This window comes from Tamandua tetradactyla, chromosome 2 (genome assembly GCF_023851605.1).
Source record: "Tamandua tetradactyla isolate mTamTet1 chromosome 2, mTamTet1.pri, whole genome shotgun sequence".
NCBI classification, from domain to species: Eukaryota; Metazoa; Chordata; class Mammalia; order Pilosa; family Myrmecophagidae; genus Tamandua; species Tamandua tetradactyla.
Window position 1 is genome coordinate 112,045,697 of NC_135328.1, and position 23,829 is coordinate 112,069,525.

The 23,829-nt window shown below is 35.3% G+C and overlaps 1 long non-coding RNA gene across 1 annotated transcript; it reads right to left on the reverse strand.

Moving 5' to 3' along the window:
* Positions 1 to 951: 951 nt before the first annotated feature.
* On the reverse strand, positions 952 to 14,404 carry LOC143673682 (uncharacterized). Its single transcript, XR_013170520.1, has 3 exons — positions 11,430 to 14,404; positions 11,117 to 11,158; positions 952 to 1,330 (listed from the first exon to the last, which is right to left on the reverse strand). It is a non-coding gene; the product is annotated as an uncharacterized LOC143673682 (long non-coding RNA).
* Positions 14,405 to 23,829: the final 9,425 nt, after the last annotated feature.

The window sequence follows — 23,829 nt, forward strand, 5'->3', positions numbered from 1 at the left end:
GGATCATATCGTAGCCCATGACAAACTCTGAGATCTGTCCTGTAACCACTTGTTGAACAGTGCTTTGAAAACTTGCTTTTCTATTTCTTTGCTTTTATATGTTATACTATACAATAAAAAAGTTAAAAAAAAAAAAAGTATGGGGTATGTTACGTGAAGTATGATTTGCTTTTATGGAATTGGTTTAGTCATTCCCAGTTTGCATTGCTACATACTACATAGGTATATAATATATATCATATATTATACATATTATATATAAACCAGAAAAGTTTATGACATTTAACATCAATTGATAGATCTTGACTATACTAGAGGTATTTCATAGATGCATTCAAAACAAATTATATTCATTTATAAGACTCAAAGTTTGCATATTCATGATATAAAAGATAGTAAGGGAGAGAACAAAATCCTTGTAGACTGATGATTCTGGTTCTGATAATTATACCACCCTCTGTTGCCGAAGGTAAAGCACTTTATCTTTCTGAACCTCAATTTCCATCCTATAAAAGATAAATAAAGCTGCTTCCCTGCTTACCTCACAGGATTATTTTGAAGATACAAAGAAATGATAAATTTCATTTGTAGTAAAAAAATCCTGAGGAGACATAAAAATCCATTTTACTTCATACTATGTATAGCACTCTGAAAACAACTAAAAAGTAATTAACAACTATTTATAGGGTATAAATTCCCTGAGTACATACCTGTTACAAGGCAGAAAACCAAAGTCCCCTTGAATGCTCAGCAGTGCAGAGAGTAAGGAGAAATTAGATTTGAAAAATGAGGCAAACGAATTTCATTGCAATAAACCAAGCACAATTATTTAATATCTATATTCAACTGGAAATGCTTACTTCACATTTTATTTGGCTTCACATGGGCTTGCTAATTAAATAATAATGTTATGTATCTTGGTCAAGAAAAGAGAATATGAGGCATAAAATGATAAGTGCTAATGTGTGATTGTGGACTACAGTATCAGACTGTGGAAGTGGGGGACAAAGGGAGCAAAAGACAGATAGAGGGGAAGTCAACAATAAATTAAATCAATACATGCAACTGACTGCTTGATTCCCAGGTAGATGCCAACTAATGGAACTGAATACTTGATTTGCCAGGTCCTTCCTCTGAGAAGCCATAAAAGCTGTACCCTGGGACCATTCTCTGAGTGCACAGAGAAAGGGAAAAGAAAATAATTTACTATTAATTCACTAATCAAAGTTTTTGCTATACAGGGGATTAACCGTTGCTTACTTTCAGAATCCCCCAGCATCCCATGCCTCTGGGTGAGCAGGGCAGCTCCAGGGCAGAGGTGAGAGATGAGCTGCAGGAGGTAAGACAAGGTCAGTTTCTATCTGTGTGATTAATCAGAGCCCACCGCAGCAGCTAGAGCAACAGACAAGTGCAGCCAAGAGGATCAGAAACGGGGCATAAAGAGATGACTGATACACCACTGACAAAGTATTACTGCTTCCCAGTTTCATTCTCACAGATATCTTACCCCATCTTGCTGACATACTCTTATTGCTAATATGCTCCAAAATGAATACTAAGCTAAACAATTCAGCCTATTTTAAATCTCCCTTGCCCATGTCATGTTTCAATCAAATTAAGCACTCTTAGAACCAGGCATTACAAAATGAAGCAGGCCTATTTACCAGATATGGGTAAAAGAGAAAAAACTGACAAACATATGTTGCGCCATTTTTCCACTAATATCCAACCACAAGTACCAAGGTAGTAAATTCTCATGATCTTGATGTTTTCTTCACACAGGTGATGCTAATTAATAAGCACTCTTAGACCAAGTCTTGTACACTGCTGAGTGCCTGTTTAAGGCTTTGCTTGTTCTTTCAAAGTCAAGACAGAGAGATCTGGAAACAATAGTCAGCAGCCCCGAGCTCTGACTATTGCTCAGCCTCCTTAGAAATAAGTGCCCCTCTCTTTCCACACTGTTGTCAATTTGGGTAAAGCGAGTTTCTAATTGGCCTTCCCCAACCATGTTATTTTAGCATTTAGTGATGATGTTGGAGAGAGGAGATCATCTTCATTAACTAGCTAGTTTGCCTTACTTAAGATGACAGGATTTGTCAATAAGAATTAAAATATTTTTCTGATTAGTCCCCGCTAGCTAGTTAAAAGTGATTTCTAAGCTTCCCAATAATTTAAATAAAAACCAAGATAAAACTATTACATGCACACTGAATATAAATGACCCATGCTTTAAAATATGTAGTAAATAGTGTTTTTAAAGCATGCATATACACCATAAACTAAAGGCAAACACTTTTGAATTGTATGGAAAGATAGAAATTCTCAACAAAAAATCAAATGCTATAAACAAAAAACAAATATAAACTTTAGAACTGAAAAAGTTGAAAACTCAAATCTCATTGAGTGGGCTCAATAGCAGAATGGAGATGACAGAGGAAACAGTATTTAAAGATAAAACAATAGGAATTAAATGATCTGGAAATAGATGGTTAAGGTTTCTATACTTCAATTGCAATAGAAAAATATTGATTCTAAGCAGACGATGTAAAGCTCAGTATGTATTTTATATCCCTAAAAGAACTAAAGAAAAAACTACACAAGAATATACAGACAAAAAAAAAGTGATAAATCAAAATGAAATACTAAGAAATATTCAAATATCCCCAAAAGAATGCAAGAAAGTGGAACCTGAAGTACCGAAAACAGAGGAGCAAACAGAAAACAAATATAAAAAATGGAAGCCCTAAGTCCAAACATGCCTGTAATTACAGTAAACACAATTGGTGTAAATGTACTAATTAAACAACAAACATCAGAGTGGAAAAAATATATGAATCAACTATAAATGCTACCTACAAAAATATGGTCTCAAGTAAAATGATATGGACAAAAATAAAAATAAAAGTATAGAAAAAGATATAAAATGAAAACCCTAATCAAAAGAATGCAAGCATGACTATTACTATAAGACAAATTAGACTTCAGAGCAAAGACTATTATCAGGGTTAAAGAGATATATTACAAAAGTACAAAAGAATCAATTCACTAAGAAGACAACAATTCTGTATCTGTACCAAACAACAGACATTCAAAAGGCATAAAGAAAAAACTGGCCCAAAAGGAGAAATAGATGAAAACACAATTATAGTTAAAGAATTCAACTCGATTCTCTCAATAATCAATAGAACCAATAAACAGAAAATCCGCATAGAAATCGAAGAACAGAGCAACATGATCCACCAAATATTCTAATGACATTCATAGAACAATCCATCCAAAACAGCAGAATGTACACTTTTTTTCCAAGTATATAGGAAACACTAAAGAAGACAGAACATTTCTGGGATCATAAAACAAATCTTAAGAAAATTTAAAAGAATTGAAACCATGCAAAGTATTTTCTTCCTTAACCATTATGGGATTATACTACAAATCAATGACAAAAAACAAGTAGGAAAATCTCCAAACACTTCAAGTTTAAATAACATACCTCTCAATAATACATGGATCAATCAGGAAGTTTCAGGGGACATTAGAAAATATTTTGAATTAAACATAAATGAAAATACAGCATACACATCAAAATTTGTATGATACTGCTAAAGCAGTGCTTAGAGGAAAATGCAAAGCATTATATACTTAAATTAGAAAATAAGCATAGTTTCAAATCAATAATCTAAGATTCATCCTTAGGAAAGTAGAAAACAAAGCAAAATAAACCTAGAGCAAGCAGAAGAAATAAAATGATAAGGGTAAGAATAGATATCAAGGAAATTAAAGAACAGAAAAATAGAGAAAATCAATGTAAATAAAAGCTGGTTTTCTGAAAAGATGAAAATTAATAAGCTTCTAGCAAGAATGACAAAGGGATATAAGACAAAATTACCAATATAGTAGTAATTGGCATACTAATATATGTCCTGTCCTGTAGATATTAAAAGGATAATATGGTTAGACTACATGCAACTTAAGGTTTGGTAGCATAAGCTACTCAAACTCTTCCAAAATAAAGTAAATAATGTTAATAATCCCTGTAACGATTAAAGAAAGTAAATTTATACTTAAAACTTCTAAAAAAAAAAAACCCCAAGATTCAGCTGATTTCACTAGAGAATTAATTCTATAACACATTTTTTAAAAAAAGAACACCAATTGTATACAGTGTTTTACAGAAAACAGAGGAGGAGAGAACACTTCCCAAATAATTATATGAGGCCAGCATTTGCCCTGATACCAAAATCAGACAAAAACAGTATGAAAAAGAGATGGGGGAGGAAAGGAACAGAATGGAACTGAAGGGAACAGTAAGAAAGGAAGGGAGAGGGGGAGGGAAGAACAGAAGAAAGAAGGAAACAGGGATTGAAGAGGAGAGAAAAAGAAGGAGGGAGAGGGAAGCTACACATGAATATACCTCATGAATGTAGATGCAAAGATTCTCACTAAAATAGAACAAATCAAACCCAATAATATATATAAAGAGGAGTATGCCACAGCCAAGGGGACTTTATCCTGGGAATGCAAAGTGAATTTAATATTAAAGAAAACATTCAACATAATCCAGTATAAAGAAGAAAAGTACAGGATCACATCAATTGAGGCAGAAAAAGCATTTGACAAAAGCATCCATTCAGGATAAACTCTCAGCAAACTAGAAATAGAAGGAAACTTGGAAAACCTGATAAAGGGCATGCACACAAACAAACCCTACAGACAGCATGAAACTTAACAGTGAAAAACTAAACACATTTTATCTAAGACTGGAAACAAGGCACTCTCATCTCACCTTTCAACATTATAATGAAAGTCCCAGCTAATAAAATAAGGGAAGAAAAATAAGTAAAAGGTATACACACTGGAAAGAAAAAAATAAACCTCCCCTGTTTGTGGACAATGTAATTGTTTATGTAGATGATCCCAACTCTAGAACTAATAATTGAGTAGCAAGGTCACAGGCTACAAAAGATACAAGATCAGCATACATATATCAACTGTATCTCTATATTAGAATGGAACAATTGAAAACGGAACTAAATTCTACACATAAAATCATATATATGCATTATTTATACATGTAATATATGATGTATGTATGCATATAAATATATATATAAGTAGCTCTAAAAACATATATATTTAGGTATAAATCTGGGAAACATGCATGATCAGTATGTTGAAAACTAGAAAACAGTGACAAAATGAATCAAAGACGAAAACACATGGAGAGACACTGTGTTCATGGATCGGAAGACTCAACATAGAAAAAATATCAATGCTCCCTAAATTGATATATAGATTTAATATCATTCCAATCAAAACCCAAGTGGATTTTTTTTGTGGTTATAGACAAACCGATTCTAAATGTATATGCATTTGCAAAGAAACTTGAATAGCCAAACCAATTCAGAAAAAGAAGAAATCTGGATCCCCATATCCTAATTTTATGACTTATAATGCATCAATGATTAAAACATGGTGGTATTAGTAACAGGGTAGACACATACATCAATAGAACAGGGTAGAAAATCCAGAAATAGATTCACAAATATTGCCATTTAATTTTTGACAAAGGTACAAAGAGAATTCAATGGAGAAAGGACAATCTTCACAAGTTTTATTGGAACATCCATCTGCAATAAAATGGACCTCAACTTAAAACCTCACAGCTTTTAATTTAAAAACTCAAAATGGATTACAGATATAAAGTAAAATGTTAAACTATAAAACTTTCAGAAGAAAAAACAGGGGAAAATCTTTGTTACCTGAGATTGTGAAAAGACCTCTTAGATACAGCACCAAAAGCATGATTTGCAGAAGAAAAATTGGACTTCGAAAAAAAATTTTTTAAAAGCATTTTCTCTGTGAAAGATGCTGCTAAGAAAATGTAGAGGGGCTACAGAGTAGAAGTAAACAGTTGTAAATCACATATCAAACAAAGGACTTGAATCCCAGAATCTATAAAGAGCTTCAAAACTCACCAATAAGGAAACAAACAACCCTGTTAAAAATAGGCAAAATAGCTGAAAAGACACCTCAATGAAAAAGATACACAGATGGCACAAAAGCACATGTTAAGAGGTTCGACATGATTAGCCATTTAAAAAATTCCGATTAAAACCACAATGTAATATCACTGTGTCCCCATTAGATTGGCTAAAATAAAAATTACTAATAAAACCAAGTGCTGACAAGAAAGCAGAGCAACTTCAACTCATATCCAATGCAATGACTGCAATGAAAAAGGGTAAATCCTCTCTTATAAAGTTAAAACACACTTACAATATGATCCAGGAATCCCATTCTTGGGTATTTACCCTACAGAAATTAAAATCCATTTTCACACAAAAGCTGTTACACAGATGTTTAAAAAAACATTAGTCATAATTGCCAAAAAGTGGAAATAATCAAATTTATCTTCCAGAAGTGAATGGATAAACAAACTGGTACCTCCAAACAGTGGAGTACTACTCAACAAGAAAAAAGAACAAACTACTGATGCACACAAGTTGGATGGATCTCAAAGTCATTAGGCTGAATGAAAGAAGTAGGTCTCAAAGGCACACACTGTATGATTCTCAAAAAAATAAAGCTTCAGTGATGGAGAACAGATCAGCAGTTGCCAGGGGTTAGAGATCAGGGGAGAGTATGATTATAAGAGGGCAGCCACAAGAGAGGTTATAGAGGTCATGATTATGGCAATGGCAAATTTATACATGTATTAAAATTCATAGAACTGGACATCAAAAACTCAATTTTATTCTGTTAGTGAGAATTTTTTTTAAATATTTATAGGTTTAAATTAACTTCACCCTGCAGAGGACAAAGCCCCCAACACAATCCAACACAGACTTAATTTTTTTTCTCTCAAGCAATTTTAGATAACCTTAAAAAAGAACTTCAAGAAATAACTTCTAAACTATATTTATCCTCAAACCCAAAAAATCTATTAATGTTGCTTTCTAGGCAGATAAACTTTTAGAATGTCAGAATATAATTCATGGATCAAATTGCTGTATTTCCAACTGTTATTTCTCTCCAATCAATGTGTTATTAGCATAAGTTACATTTGAAAGGTATATCTTGAAAAGTGAACAAACTTTTTTGAAAACTAAGTACTAGCAAGGGTGTCAATTTTCTCCTGTCACAAAAGAAATGCTGAGAAGGATGCTATAGCTCCCACAGAATTTAGCCAGCTTCAGTCAAAATCACACTCCCTTGGTATAAAAGCAAATTAAAATACCACTCAGACAAGTAATCCCAACTGGTACCTCTTAACAAAAAAAAATCACTTCCTGTCTGCTTACAAGTGCTACTTATTAATACCCAATGTGACATCTGCTCTAAGTTCATGATGCATAACGCATATTAGATGTAATGACTTTTGCATACAACAAAGGCAGCATTTTTCAAACCTATGACCTGGAAGCAAGAGACTTTAAATTCCATGAATGATTTCTTGAGACAGCAGCCTCCCCACTGTGAAGTCCAGAGAAAGGTGTGCATCTGTTGTTAATATATTATCTTAATGTTCTGACCATCTGCCTAAATAAAAACCAAGATGGGGAAGCATTAAAATAAATATCCTTTCAGAAAGGAAGATAAATTAGTATCTAAAACTCCTGAGTCCTTTTCCAAAATTCAGTCATTAGCTTAATAAAACCTTCCCTGGTTTTACTTTGGTTATATTTTCGGTTTTCTTATTACCATTCATGCCTCTGGACTAAGGAGTGAGCTTCTAAGACCTATTTTCATATATGGGAAAACACTGGACTGTGAACTATCTTTCCCAGATTACGTTTATCAGTTTATCGGGTTCAGTAAGCCATGTGACAACTAACATCCTGCAATTTGCTATTGCACTTGATGTGTGACCTTGGAACATAATTTTGTATTTCACATGACTCTAAAGGCACCGCTGGTTGGCTTACACATACAACTGCCATCTCTGACAAAACTTGAAGACTCAAAAATGGCCTTTGTCCTCCAGTTTCATCAGCCATGTCATGTCACAATGAGATCTAGCAGGAAGAGAGGGCAAAGTAGAAGCCAGCTCCAGACTGGGACAAAGGAAGACACCAAATGCTAAGCCTTCCTCAGAATCAATAGTTAATACCTCTTGCTCTTTCTAAACTGGGATGCTTTCCATGCTTCTATATAAACACTGGTCACCGGACTCTAATAGGTCTTTAGGAGACTGTTTTCGTCATAGTCTAGGTTCTGGTCTTGGCCCATCTAAGTTTTCCATATTTTATGGTATAAAAGAGGCTAATAAGTGATAAGAGTATGAAATTTGCATCTAGTTTATACCCCAAATTGTGCCTATACTAGAGACAGTTAACACCTGACCCCTTTCCTCTTGGAGTTTGCATTGCCCGTAGTCTGGTTAATAGACAAAAATAATCACACAGAGAAAAAACAATATATGTTGTCATAAAATTATTAAAATAACCATGAAAGGTATGAAAACGCCTACATAATAATTACAAAGTAATACTAAGACTCCAAAGCTTTCTACATTCAGAATATCTTAAATTCCATATTGGATATCATAAGGGATCAGTCATGGGGTACTTGGAAGAGACACTGGAGAGAAGATGTCAACACCTGAATAGATGGTAGATCTCAATATTGCTTATATAAACTGGTTGTTTCCAGAAACCTCAGGTATTTATGTGATACCTGAGACTGAGAGTTAGAGCTCTGCAGCCTTGAAAATCAGCAGTCCCCACACAGGAACTGTTTAAAAGTTGAAAAAAGGGATCAGACTTAGATTGGAGAGATGAATGAAGGTGATATGGACAGAACTAAGATAAAAATCAGAATATAGGATAAAGGATGATACCATGTACATTTTAAAACTTCACCTTCTGTGTGAGACCAAAGGGAGAGATGTTTATTTGGTGCAAAATCTATATTTTGGGTACCACATTAACTAATTTAACTTATATGGTCAGTTTAATTGAACACCACAAATACAAGGAATCTTGAATAGGGCATGAAATCTTGTTGGTTTGTACAGGTTAGTGTGATGCCCCAAAATATCCCAGGGTAATTTAGACAGTGGAAAAACAAGTATTTGCAAAGTCTCCTTGAGGGACTGGGAGAAAGAAGAAATCTTCAACTTCCCCATTTGGAGAATTTCTGATACCCTCGCAAGCAGCCGGGACAAACAAATCCATAGGCTGAGCCTTTGATCTTGGGGTCTGCCCCTATGAAACTTATTCCAAAGCAAAGGACAGGCTAAGTCTACTTATAATTATGCCTAAGAGTCACCCTCAGAGAACCTCTTTTGTTGCTCAGATGGGGCTACTGTCTCTAACTCAATTCAGCCGATGAACTCACTGCCCTCCCCCCTACGTGGGATGTGACTCCCAGGGGTGTAAATCTCCCTGGCAACATGGGACAGAACTCATTGGGTGAGCCAGGACCTGGAATCATGGGACTGAGAGAGCCTTCTTGACTAAAAGGGGGAAGAGAGAAATGAGACAAAATAAAGTTTCAGTGGCTAAGAGATTTCAAACAGAGTTGAGAGGTTATCCTGGAGGTTATCCTTATACAGTATATAGATATCTCTTTTTAGTTTTTAATGTAGTGAAGTGGCTGAAGTGGCACTAGTCCCCCACTGGAGTGCGATACCAGCTGCGGGGCACAGGTCGGCCACCCCCCTGGGTCACAGGGAAGAGAAACAGGGCCGGGACCCCTAGTAGTGCAGGCGCCGCTGCCCTGAAACCTGAAACTGTTGAGCTGTGTTCCAGTAGCCTCGATTCTTGAAGACAACTGTATAATGATATAGCTTTTAAACATGATTGTGTGACTGTGAAAATCTTGTGTCTGATGCTCCTTTTTATCCAGGGTATGGACAGATGAGTAAAAAAAAATGGATTAAAAATAAATCCATAATGGGGGGATAAAGGGTAAAATAAATTGGGTATACTGAAATAGTAGTCAAAGAGAGGGAGGGGTAAGGAATATGGGGTGTATGAGCTTTTTTCTTTTTTTCTTTTTATTTCTTTTCCTGGAGTGATGCAAATGTTCTAAAAATGATCATGGTGGTGAATACACAACTATGTGATAATATTGTGAGCCACGGACTGTACACCATGTATGGACTGTATGAGTGTAAGGATTTGTCAATAAAAATATTTTTAAGAAGAAGAGTAAAGCTCAAGCAGATTCTTACATAAACCCCAAGGGAGAATTTATTACTGTCACAATACTTTTTATTTATAGTCATACTGATATTAATACTCATGCAAGATGCTACATTTATAAGGTATTAACAAAGCTTTCATATTTTCTGCTCTCATGAGGAATTTTCAGAAAATATAATAAAAAGGAATAACTCTATGCTAACAATATAAAACAAAACTATCTCAAATGTATTCATCCACTCAGTGGATTTGAGGAACAACTCTGGAATTCTGACCCAATATCACGCTTTTCCTTGAAATATTTCATAACAATAAAAACTCAAATCTAATAGCTTCAGCTATGTGTAATTAACATATTGTCTCTGCATTTATATATTCCAGCCATCGACAGAACAGGCTTTCTGTGAATTAGTAAAATACATAATTTAAGATTTTTTTTAAATGCTTGAAAACCTCCCCCTCTCAAGAGAGCCAAGATAAAATAAAGATAATTCTCTGCAGGTATATTATTTTGGAGTTATAAAACTGCTTTCACCAGCAATGTCCCCCCTTCTCCTCCCTTTCCTCCTGTCTCATTCTCTCTCTCTCTAAACCACTCTGGTGAAAGTGAGTAGATATTTTTACTCTTGTATCCATTTTAAAGAACATAAATGACTTGACTCTGATCTACATATTTAATTGTGAGAAAGATAAAGCTTTTTATTTCAAGCACTATTTCTGTTACACTATAATGTTACATTCACTTTTTTTCATATATACATTTCTTCTTGAATTCCTGTTTACAGTGATAGATATTTTTAGAGTAGTGCTTCCTGAATGGAAATGAGTACCAGAATTACCTGAGTAAATAAAAGGTGGGTGGAGCCCTACACTCTACAGGGACCCAGACAATTCAGATATAGCTAGTTCAAAGTCCAGTCTTTAAGAAACACTGCCTTTAAGACACAATATAAGGGTAGAATGCTCACCTTTCATGCAGGAGATGTGGGTTTGCTTCTTGGACCATGCACCTCAAAAATAAATAAATTAAAATTAAAATTAAAATTTTAATACTTTAAAACAAATTAATCCATTAAATTATATTCCCAGGTTCAGGAAAATTATTCAGAATGGAGGCTTTTCTAGTTTGCTAGCTGTCAGAATGCAAAATACCAGAAATGGAGTGGAGTTTTAAAAAGAGAATTTAATAAGTTGCTAGTTTACAGTTCTAAGACCGAGAAAATGTCCCAATTAAAGCAAGTCTACAAAAATGTCCAAATTAAGGTACCAACAAGAGGTTACCTTCACTCAAGAAAGGTCGATGAAGTCCAGGCTTTCTCTGTCAATTGTAAAGGCACATGTGGAACATGGTGACATCTGCTAGCTTTCTCTCCAGGTTTTTTGTTTCATGAAGCTCCCCCAGGGGTGTTTTCCTTCTTCATCTCCAAAGATCTCTGGCTGCATGGGCTCTTTCTCTTGGATTCTCAAGCCTTTTCCAAAATGCTTCCTCTTTTAAAGGATTCCAGTAAACTAACCAAGATCCACCTGGAATAGGTAGAGTCACATCTCTCTCTAATGAAGAGTTAATACCACAAGTGGGTGAGTTACCCCTCCCTGGAGAAAATCTAATCACGTTTTCAACTTTATTACTGAATAGGGATTAAAGAATCTTACCTCCACAAGATTGATTAGGATTAAAACATGCCTTTTCTAGGATACATAAATCCTTTCAAACCATCACAGAGGTAAAGAAAGAAAATTTGACAGACAGAACTGAAACAGGAGTAATGTTTATAAAAAGTAAAAGTAGATGGTAAGACAAATTCCACTGACTATGTCTGCCTCAGGCATCCCTGCCACTGGGGCAGAGTTTTAAGACTGTAGACTCAGTCATCCGTTTTGAATTAGAAACTTCATGTTCCTCCTGTTGCTTTTATGGTGATGCTGAGCATATTACCAAATTTCCAAAGACTGATTTTTCTAGCACTAACCCAATGTCAGCCTGATAAATAAATATAAATATAAAAATATTTATCATAGTAAGCATTGAAAACTCAAATATGTCCTCTATTCTATATCTCAGAAGCTCTCGATCTATACTATTTTGTCACCCTGTAAATGTTTTAGTAAGTTGTGTTTCAATGCAAGAGGTGACACATTAACAGTAGGCTGAAATCGTAAGTTCATTTGACAGCCCATTCAGTGGAAAATAGGAAAGAAAGGGAAAAAGTAGTTAAAAAAAAAAGTCATTAGTCACAAAATAAAATTTTATATTTTATAGTGCTTTGGAATACTCCCAAGGTACTTTAATATGCATCATCGTATCTGATTTAACCTACATGTAAGCCAAGAAGCATTTGTCCTGGCATTGGAAAAAATTAAAATTCAAAGATGTTCAGTGATACATCCAAGGCCACATACCTCAAAACAGCAGAATTTGAATTAGCGTACAGATTATCTGACTCACAAAGTACAAAGCTTTCTAACACAGTATGCATAAAATACTTAAATGGTTATATATATCTCCCCATACTTTTTCTCTGTTTCCTTTGACCATTTCTACCCCTTCCATTGCCACACAATATCTATGATTCCCCAACGTCCTTCACACTTCTCCTTCTGTATTTTGTTCCTGAGTGATCTCATCCAAATATTCTTTATAAGATTCATTTCCTTAACCTAACATCACCCAAATATACCGTTCCAACTCCATCCACTTATCCACATACCCTATCATCTACTGAATATTTCCCCATAGATGCCCAGGTGTATCTAATTCATGAATGAAACTGAACTTACCATATACCTCAATAAAAGTGATCCCTCTCCTATATTTTCCTTCTCATGTGAATGACTTCACTATGAAACTCAGTTGCCCAAAGTGAAGGTCTGGAAGTCATCCAAGACCCTTCCCATACAGTCACCGCCTATTCCCCACTATCTAGAGGTCACAATTCTGATGAGTTTAACCTGTACAAAACTGCATATCACTTTCTTCTTCTTCTCTGTCCCCACTATCACAGCCTTCCTTCATCCCTTTTAGTTTCTTGGCTTACAATAGCAGCTTCTTAGTTGGTTTCTCTTGGTTTCTTTAGTTTCTATTATTCATAGATACCAAAACGGCATTTCTGGCCATGTTGATTCTGGTCCCATTGATTTCCTACCTCCATGGAGGATCTGCCAATGCTTTTAGGATCAAGATCAACCGTTAGGTTATTTCATGTGAACATTCGTCAATTTTTCTTCTACTGTTGCTTCTGACTCATACTTCTGCCCATTCATTCTTTAGTCATATGCAAACTTTACTTTAGGTATACTGAGCTACTAAAAATTTCCCAAACATGTGTAGTTTCTGTCTTTCAAACTACTGGTAATGGCCTTTACTTCCTACCTCCATTCTTCTTATACAGTTAATTCCTTTTTTCCCCAAAACTCAGCTCAGACATCACATTGTCAAAATATAATTTCTCTATCCACTTAACTACAGTCTAATTTACATGCCCCCTAAAATATTCCCATTTATCAAGGGCCATAAAATGTTCATCATATTTTACCCTTTGTTTATACTAAAAATCCCAAAAGATGAGATGGTTACAAGAATCAAAAGTCATAGGCACATTCTAGGAAAACATCTGACTTTCTATACTTTCAATCTCCATAAGACTTCTATATTCACTACAGCTCTAAATCACTTTTTCTTCCTCCAAATTTTTACTTTTGTACAGCTGAGAGGTAAATATTTTGAGCTACAGCTTCTCTCCTAAATACATTCAAATTTGGGTTGTGGTCTTCTTTCTCTTTAACAGTGTTTGCGCAATTATTTTGATAGATTACTGAATGTTATATGTATAAATAATTTTTGTATTAGTGGAAAAAACAAAAGTGAAATTGCTGAAACAAAAGACACTGGTTCTAGAAACTTAATAAAATTGCAACACGGGAATGAAAGGAATCTTTAGCTTCAGTCCATCCCTCACTGCAACTAAAGTAGTCAAGTGTTCTTTTGCAAAAATAAAGAACAAAAGCTTTCTGTGAATTGCTGTTAGAAACATATTGTCTTAAAAGAAGTGGAGTTATGGACTTCATAATTATTTTTAGCTTTAGGGAATGAACTTTCCCTTACAACTTGTAAGTATGTAGTAACATTTCATGCATTTCACTCTTTCTAGGAATTTATTGCATTCACACGGGACAACACGTACTTGTGAAAAATAAGAAGCAATCTAAATATGCAACAGTAGAATGAGGCAAATTAATTGATGCCACAATCACTAGGTAAGACATTTTGCAGCCATTAAAAATAACAATTAAACAAAGCAAACTAAAAAAAAAAAAAAAAAAAAAACAGAATTGTAAATGCTATGTAGCAACCTGAAACCAGGGTTCTAATTTAAACAGAAGAATTATAAAGTGCATGCCTATAATGAACTCAATCATAAATAAGAATATTTCACATTGAAAAATTATTAGAAGGGAGCATACAAAATTTACAGAAGCTGTTCAATTTTGATAGCAGCATTATAGGCAATTGCCCTCTATATTCCAAGTTTTTCATAATTGCTGTTATTATTATACCTAGGATAAATATTCAGGAGGTCATTTCTATAAATTCAGCACTGGGAAAGAAATAGACCTCATTTATATATAAAATAAATATAGGAGGGCTTTGTAAATCCTCTATTGGGGAGAAAGTATATTATCAGTTGTAAAGGTACAGTGGTATATTAGGCAAAGGCATGATGTTGCTATTGTCATATACGAACATTAAATATGGTTAAAAGAACTGTGCGCAGATGCCTCACTGACAAGGAATATAATGTGCTGGATTGTCCTATCATCAATTTCATGACACAGGTAGCAATATTTCCTAGAATCACTTTCCCTGTATAGATTCAGCTTAGAACTAGCCAAAAGTGAAGTAGTATGAGATTTGGGAGGTGAAAGTAAAGAAATAACCATTACACCCTGAAGATCAACATTGTTTAGAGGGAAGAAAGGACATGTCAAGGTATTGGTAGATTCCAATTTGACTTCCTCTACCTCTCAGCAAACAGATTTCCTTCCCAGCATTTGGCCATAATAACCAATAATGACCCCCAGCTCCTTTCACTACTTAGAGGTGAAATCACAGAAGCAGTAGCCATAGATATCCAATAACCTCCCACTGATTTCTACCAGACTCCTCTGTGGTCCTACTCTAGTACCTGGATATGTCTGCCTTCCAGATCTTCAAACACCTCAAGCTCATTCTCATTCCCATAGACTAGTACTGAGTAGTGACATTTCTCTAACCCTTTAACTTCCTGCCCCCTTTTGGAGTTCCATGGCCAAACAAACATGTAAGGTCAAATGCCTATAATAAATTCATTCTACCATGATATACTTATTAGTTATGCTTCTGTAATAAAGTGTTGACTGAAACATTTATTGGTACCAGAAGTGGGGTAGTACCATGATGAAACTCTAAAGTATGTGGACAGTAGTTAGAAGTTGGACGGTCCCAAGGAAACTGTTAGTAAAGGCTTGAAAAATAGTGAAAAATTGCTACTGGAGGCTGAAAAGAAGGAGAACCAATCTGAACAATTAGCCTCCTTCATCTTAGAAGACAAAAAGGGCACTCAATTAACTCATGCATCTGGCTAAGGAAACGTCCAGGCAAAATGTTGACAGTGCCAAATAGCTTCCTCTGACTGCCTATGGTAAAATATAAAGAGACAAATATACTAAAGAAGTCATTTATCAACTTTCAAGCATTATGTAGAGGAAATACTGGACTCTTTCCAGCAAGCAAAAGTTTCTCAAGGTAAAAAACAGCCTCATGGCAAAGTTAAAATAGAGATGGTTTTTAGCCCATGAAAAATGGTTTCTGTTGAGCAGGACCTCAGCTTTGTCAAGACTTCAGGACAAGTTAAAGCTGGGCCTCATACACCCTCTCAGGTAGACAAGAGTCTTATGGACTTGCCTCTTAGATCCTATCTGCTAGACAATAAGGGCTTATAAAAACCCAAAGAACGTTATCCCATATCATGCTGACTCTCAGCCCATGGTAGTGAGTGGGCTGTGTAATGGAGTAAGCCCCAGTGAGACTGATTACAAAAACATTTAAAGAAGATGGTATTGGTGACAACACTACCAGCATATACTGAAAAATCAGAGAGGACTCCAAAAGAAAGCCCTTGGGGGTCCCTAATCTACAGGGAGAAAACAGTCTGAGAAATTTCTCAGCTGAAAATCATGGGCTGTATTTCTTATGGAAAAGGTAGGGTGATTCAGTGTTCTGAGTCAAAAGTCCAAGGAGCAGAGCCAAGACTACCAAATAACTCCTACAGATCAGAAATGGGTTCTAATTAAGAAAGAGGTGATTTGCGTCCTGTTGTATTCAAAACTGTGCTATGGATCAGTGAGTACCATGTGCCTCCTTTCCCCTCCCTTTTAGAGTAAGAATATCTACGGTGATTATTCTATGTATAGTTCACCATTGCATGCTATATAAGTGTGGGGGGGGGGGAATCAAATCACTTAAATCTTATATCACAGATCTTCATATTGAAGAATCCAAACCTCTGAAAAGTCTCAATTGCCTCTAGAACTGATTTAGATGAAATCCTAGATTTCAATTCTGAGCTTCACACTAAAAGGGATAAGACACGATGTCTTGGAAGAGAGATGATATATTTTGCATGTGGGAGAGATGTGAATCACTAGGACAAGAAGGCAGGCAGTATGAGATCGTCTTCAATGATGTCCTCTCCCCCACTCCCACGGAACCTCACTTGTCAATATTTCTATCTCTCTGTTCTCCCCTTGAATCTGGGTTAGCCCTGTAAATCATATTTGACCAATAAAATATGGGAGAAGTAATGCAGCATGACTTTCAAGATTAGGTTATAAGAAACTTTAATTGCTTCCTCCCGGGTCTTTTGGAATGTTCACGAAGAAGGAAGCCAGTCACCATGTAAGAGTGCTTTGAGGAACCCCAAGGTAGCCATGTCAAGAGGCCATATGGAAACAGAGATACTCCTACACAAATATTCCAGCCATCCTTGCTAAGATCTAAGACAGGTGAGTAAAGAAGCCACTGGATGTTCAGCCCAGGTGAGCCTTTAGCTGACCCTTGTCCTAGCTGTCACTTGACTACACTTGCAGGAATGACTTAAAGAGGAACCACTCAGATAAGGCCAGTCAACTTAAACAACCATAAGAGATAATAAATTATTGTAGTGCCCCACTAAGTTTGGGTATAGTTTGTGACACAGCAATGTATAATTGAAACATAATCTGATAAGCAATTGTCTTCACTTTGAAGAGAGAATCATATATCTATGTTAGACTCCTTGGGGGCACAGACTTTATAAATCTTACAGTAAGATGCTTCCTCTGGCTTTATTTCATGGTAGCTCAATACTGGCTCTCTGAAATAAAAAGATCCTTTTGTACACGGTAGGCAGGACCGTTCCTATCCTGACTGTACTCAGTGAATGTTAATGCTGATTCACGGGGAAAAAAAATTTTTTGGACCAAATGTCAGTAGAGCTGAGATAGAAATCCCAATCTCTCCATAGCCATATTGTATGCAATCAGCCAGTCTTTATCAAAAGCTTAACTTGTTGATCATGGTGATGAATATACAACTATGTGATGATATTGTGAGCCACTGATTGCATACCATGTATGGACTCTATGTGTGTGAAGATTTCTCAAATAAAAATATTTTTTTTAAAAAAAGCTTACCTTGTGCAATGAGGTGGAAGAAAGTCTAAGACATAATCATTCTCAAGAAGACCATATTATTCTGGTAAAGGAGATTTATAAGACCAGAATCTGCATTAGTGAGATACATGTCATGAGAAAGGTTTGTATGAAAGGTAATGGAAATAGAGAAGACGAGAACGTAACATGATGTAGGTCCAAGAAAGGGCAATGAAATCTTCTAGAGGAAACAGTTGTTAAGTTAGATCCCATGAAAAAGGAGAGCATTGGATGGTGAAAAAAAGGAGGAAATGATATTCAAGACAGAAAAAAATAGCATTTGAGCTGTGAATGTTCAGAAAAATTTAAGTATCCAGGAAGTACTAGATTATTTTTTATAGAGATTAAATTTCAAATCAAGAAGTACAAAACAATGAGGTTATCACATGTCTATTTAGGATGAAAAAGTACGGATTTTTTTTTAAAGTTCATGCACTCTTGAGCTAGAGCTTGAATTAACAGTTGGAAATCACCATCATACCCTTCCAAACAGGTGCTGTGACCCTCTGATTCCTGTTTCCAGAAATAATCATCTGTTTTTATTATGTCTACTTCTTTACATTTCCAGTTTTTAAATCAACCTTCTGGTCTCAACTACTTCACTGACTCTTCTGTCTAAAACATCTCTATTTATAAGACCAGTGGCGTCAGACTCCAGATCAATGTTTTAATATGTGGTAGCAATGGACTTTGAACTTAAGGAATTTTAGCAACAACATGGCAAATAGTTTCTTGCTCAATTCATTCAAATGAGTTGGTATCTCTATAGAATCTTCTTTTATACATTGAAATTTTATCACAAATAGGCTACAAATTACTATAGCCTACTACAAATAGGCTATTTTTCTATCTTATCTAAACTTTTTGCTTACAAATTCAAGTGAGATTTGGTCTGGTTCCATTTTTTTTTTTTTTTAAATAGACCTGGCTGTTTTGTTTAATTTTTCTGCTAGGACCATATCACTGCTATTATCTTTTTAATATGGTCGGTTCATTGGCAATATAGTCCGCTGGTTGTTTGTTTAAAAAGCAGGCTCTGGACCCTTTCATTGAGGTGCTGAAGTTGAAGGTTGTGAGGTGAGGTGGAGTCTACAGCACCTTTGAGGTGACCCGTTCCACAGTCGGAGTCCAACTGTAGTCATATTTGAGGTCTTGGGAAAATAGTATCTGTGTATCATTTAATTTGTAGCCTATTTGTGATAAAATTTCAAATTGACCTCCTATTTTATCTGGATTCTCTTCTTTTGCTTCTCTTCTTATCTCTTTCCTATCTCATTTGTCAAAATTTCTAAAAGAAGATTCTATAGAAATACCAACTCATTTGAATGAATTGAGCAAGAAACTATTTGCCACGTGGACTGGGGAACTATCACTTAGTGGGTACAGAGTTTGTGTCTGAAAAGGTCATGAAAAAGTTTTAGTAACAGAAAACAGTAACGGTAGCACAACATTGCGAATATAGTTTACACTACTGAATTGTACCCTTGAAAATGGCTAAAGTGGCAAATTTATGGCATATATATATATATGCTACCACCATAAAAACAAACAAGTAGTAGGAGCAAAGGAGAAGGAGGAATTATAACAGAGAAGATGGGATTTAACAAATGCCTATGATTACTGAATCATTATAATGATAATTCTTTTAGCTTCTAATGTTTTGGAGCAGCTAGAAGGAAAAACCTGAAATTGTGGAATGATAACAACATACCAAACTTTGAAATCTATTTCATGTCTATCTGTTAAAATGTACTTTGAAAGTTATTTTTTATGTATGTTATATATCAGAATTAAAAAAATGTTTTAAAAAAACAAACAAGTAAATAAAATAAATTCCTATGAAATGTTCTAATTAGTAAAAAAAAAAAAAAAAAAGATAGAAAAATAGGGTACCTAATAGATTTGGAAAGATATCAATTGAGATAGCTTCCAACTAAATAGGTATGTTTTGGGAAGGTACTTGAATGTAATATATGAATGTTGACAAGATAAAAGAAAGGGAATACAGCAGGAAAGCATATAAATAGTGGATTATCAACAGGAAAGGAAAGGCAGAGAGTGATACAGACATTATATTTAGTAAAACTATAATGCCTTGATATAACTATATATAAAATATCAGTTCTGGATATTATGAGATGAGTCTTAGGCTAGAGGGGAGATACAGACTGGTGAAATAGGCTTCCAACATTTGATTCAGTTAGCTCTACTAGAGGTCAACATAACTTCTCTGAAGTTGCTACTGCCTTAGAAGCAAACACGACTCTTGTTAAGTCATTTCCTATGATATTTGCAGCAAATTAAAGATGACCACAAAAATACTTTAATATACCTACCAATGAGAGCAGCATCAATTCCAATCCCCTTACATCTGTGCCAGCCTTTGGGAATTGTTTGAGCAGTAGAATACACTGAAAGAAGTGTTCTTAAGACTTCCAAATTTAGGTTATAAGAAACCTTACAGCTTATACCTGAATCTCTTGGAACAATCACTTTTGGGATGCTTGCTCTTGGAACAGTCCCCCTTGGAAGCACGTGCCTTACTGCCGGAAGCCAAACTAACATGGAGAAGCCATGTGAAAAGTCTTCCTTGGTAGCTTCTCTGATGAAAAATCCAGCTGAGTTCCTGGCTGAAGCCAACAACCACTGCCAGCTATATTGGACATCTAGCCCCAGTGAGCCTGCAGCCCTATGAGAGACCACAAGCAAGAACCACCCCAGTCAACTGAAGAGAAATTACTAATAAATTTAAGGCAATACATTTTGGGATGATCTGTTATGTAGCAATGACAAATGGAATAATGACAGCAGGAAAGAAAATGCCCAGAACAGTGCAACCTGGAGGTGGCAATTAATACATCATTCTTTCTTCTCAGGAGAAACACCAAATAAATTATTACGGACCCAGAGGGCACAAAGATTTAGAATTAACTTATTATTAAAATTTTATTTTTAATTTGGTTTGTGCAAGTGAGAATTAAAATATAAACCTGAATACCACCCAAAACCCCTTTTATATTATGAATTTCTCAGTCAACAGATCTATAATTTTCAAGATACAATTCATGGAGGGGTGTCTGGTAAAAACTGAATACAAGTAAAATCTGTACAGACCAAGAGCATTTTCTATAATAATCTGCAAGAATGATGCTATCATCTAATCAACTCATTTTACAAAATACCAAAAGCCAGTATGTAAATGTGAGCAATGATTAGCATATATTCTTTAAATGTGGTTTTAAAATAAAGCATTTAAATTTATGGACTGGGAATTATAAATTCTGAAAAAAAAGTCCATTTTTGTCTTTCTTATGTTTTTCTTAAAGCAAAACTTATCCATATTAAATTTTTCAGGGAAAAAGCAAAGGTGAAGAATACATCCTAGACCACTGATGTTTCACATGCACTTATATTTAGAATAATCATCTCTAAACTGGAATTTATAACAAAAGTACAGACAGGATTGGAACTGTTGAATTTTTAAATGAAGAGAAAGATTTGGACTATTTTTCTTTTTAGCAATAGCATATGTTCATCTTTCAGATTTTTTTTTACCATGTTATAAGCTATATATGTCAAATCTGAGAAGTATCCTAAAATGTGAACAAAGGATATTGTTTGCAATGATATGACTTGGTGACTCTGGTTAAATGGAAAAGTCATGATCCACACATTTGGCACTGTGTAGTTTCAAAGACACAATTCTAAGAAGGAATGGCAGGGGTAACAGAACCACCACTCCCTTCTTAAGGGGAAGCCCAGAACCAATAGAGCTATGGCAAACCTAAAGAGGATTCTTAAAAGAAAAGGAAACAAAAGTAAGATTTTAAAGCTCAGGCTCTAGTGCACTTACCTTGGTCCCTATGAAGCTACTTATATTATACAGATTAAAATCTTAAAATAGGTACAATTAAATTTTACAGGTCCTTATGGTCCAGCTAAATCCTTTTCTAACATTGATTTGAAGAAAGGAAATTACACACTCCTTAAGGCCATTAATCTCAAAATTTTACACAACCGGAGAGATAGTTACACAGGAGCTTCTTGACGTCTGTGTCAAAAGAAGGATTAAGTACTTCTGTGCTATTTCTTTCTTAATATTTGGGAACATTTTTCATCTATCCATAAGAAATGGAATGTACTGTACCTTTGCCTGTATATAGAGAAATGAGATCGAAAAAAAATCATTTGCTTCCCGCTCACCATCATATTAATTATACATATTTTAATTACATAATGAGTCAGGAATGAGCTACCTAACTCAGTGTACTCTTTCCCTGGTATGTTAGCTCATAATTTCAAAATCCAAAAGACACTATGAATCATAGGAATTAATGCACTGGCATTCCAAAGAAAACAAGTCTGCATAAGTTTTAGAGTCTGTGTGACAGAGATGATTAGTTTCTAAAAAGGGGGTTTTCTGCTCTATTATTTTCTGTGTTACCTTCTTCTTGCTCTTTCAAAACATTCTGTGCTAAAAAGGAATCATACCATGTAAGGAAGACAGAGTACATTAATACACCAAGAACTGTATTTCAAACAAAAAGGCCTCATGTACTGAAAGTAGTTTGATGCTTTACATCCAGCCCCAATAAGTTCCTATATCATTGCTTATTAAACTTTATATAGGTTACTGTTATTTGAACCATTACATTCTAAAAGAGACAAAGCCAAAAACCATTACACACAGACTGGGCAGCAACCTATCTCCTCCCTTGTTCTCCTTCAATCATATTATGTTAACAGTGTCATATTCAATTTTTTTTAATGGAATTAGATACTGTTTCCCAAAGGCTAGGTTATTTGTCATCAGCGTGACACCAAAAAAATATATAAACAGAAAACACTGAAGAGTCCTCTAGCAAGACTGAATTAAGTAGCAGGCATTTGCCTGTTAAGGACACTACCAAATCCCAAATCTCCTGAGAACAGTCACCATCATAAAACCCATCCTAGACCACAACCTCTAAGGTTAGGTCTGCTTGGATTAAGGATCCAATGGATTCCTTAAGACAACACAATTAAGTCAACTTAATCAGGATTGGAAGTTTGGAGAGCAAGCAAAGTGTCTGTGTAGTTGAACTGGGTAAACCATAACATGTGATATGCTTCCTTTAAGGTATACCATCTACCTGTCGGTATATCTATATCTACAAATCAAAAGCTATCATCTATCTAAATCTATCATCTGCCTGTCTGTCCATCTGTCTTAGCTAAGGCTGCTGTAACAAAGTATCACGGAGGCAGGTAACTTACAACAACAGAAACGTACTGTCTCATAGTTCTAGAAGCTAAAAGTCTGAAATCAAGGTGTTCGCAGGGCTATATTCCCTCTAAAACCTAAAAAGAAGAATCCTTCCTTGCCTATTCTAGTTTCTACTGATTTGCCAGCAATCCAGGGTGTTTCCTCTGTATCAGCCATCACATGGTGCTCTCCTCTCATCTGTATGTCTGTGTTCAATTCTCCATTTCTTATAAAAACATCAGTGATGTTGGCTTAGGGCCCACCCTTATTCAATTTGGCCTCATCTTAACTGATATCTTTAGAAACTCTATTTTCCAAAAACATCACATTTATAGGACTTGGAATTAGGATTTAAACATGTTTTTGGGGGGATGCAATTCAGCCTACCTACCTACCCACCTACCTACCTATTATTTATGCAGCTCAATAAGGAAAAATAAGCTACAGAAATGCTCCAACATGAGGGGAGGCATCTGTGCCCACAGAAGACCAAGCACCTTACAGGGCGGAGCACAAGGGAAAAGAAGGCAACTATATTAAAATGTCCAAAGGAGTATTCTAGGCTCAGCTGAGTCAAAAAACCTACAATATTTGGGACAAAGTAAGTGACACAAAGGGTGCTTTTCTTGAAATATGCTTCTATCCCGGCCATCTAATCAGCAGTGATGACTAGTCAGTGTTCAAGAGCCATCTAATAACACAACTAAC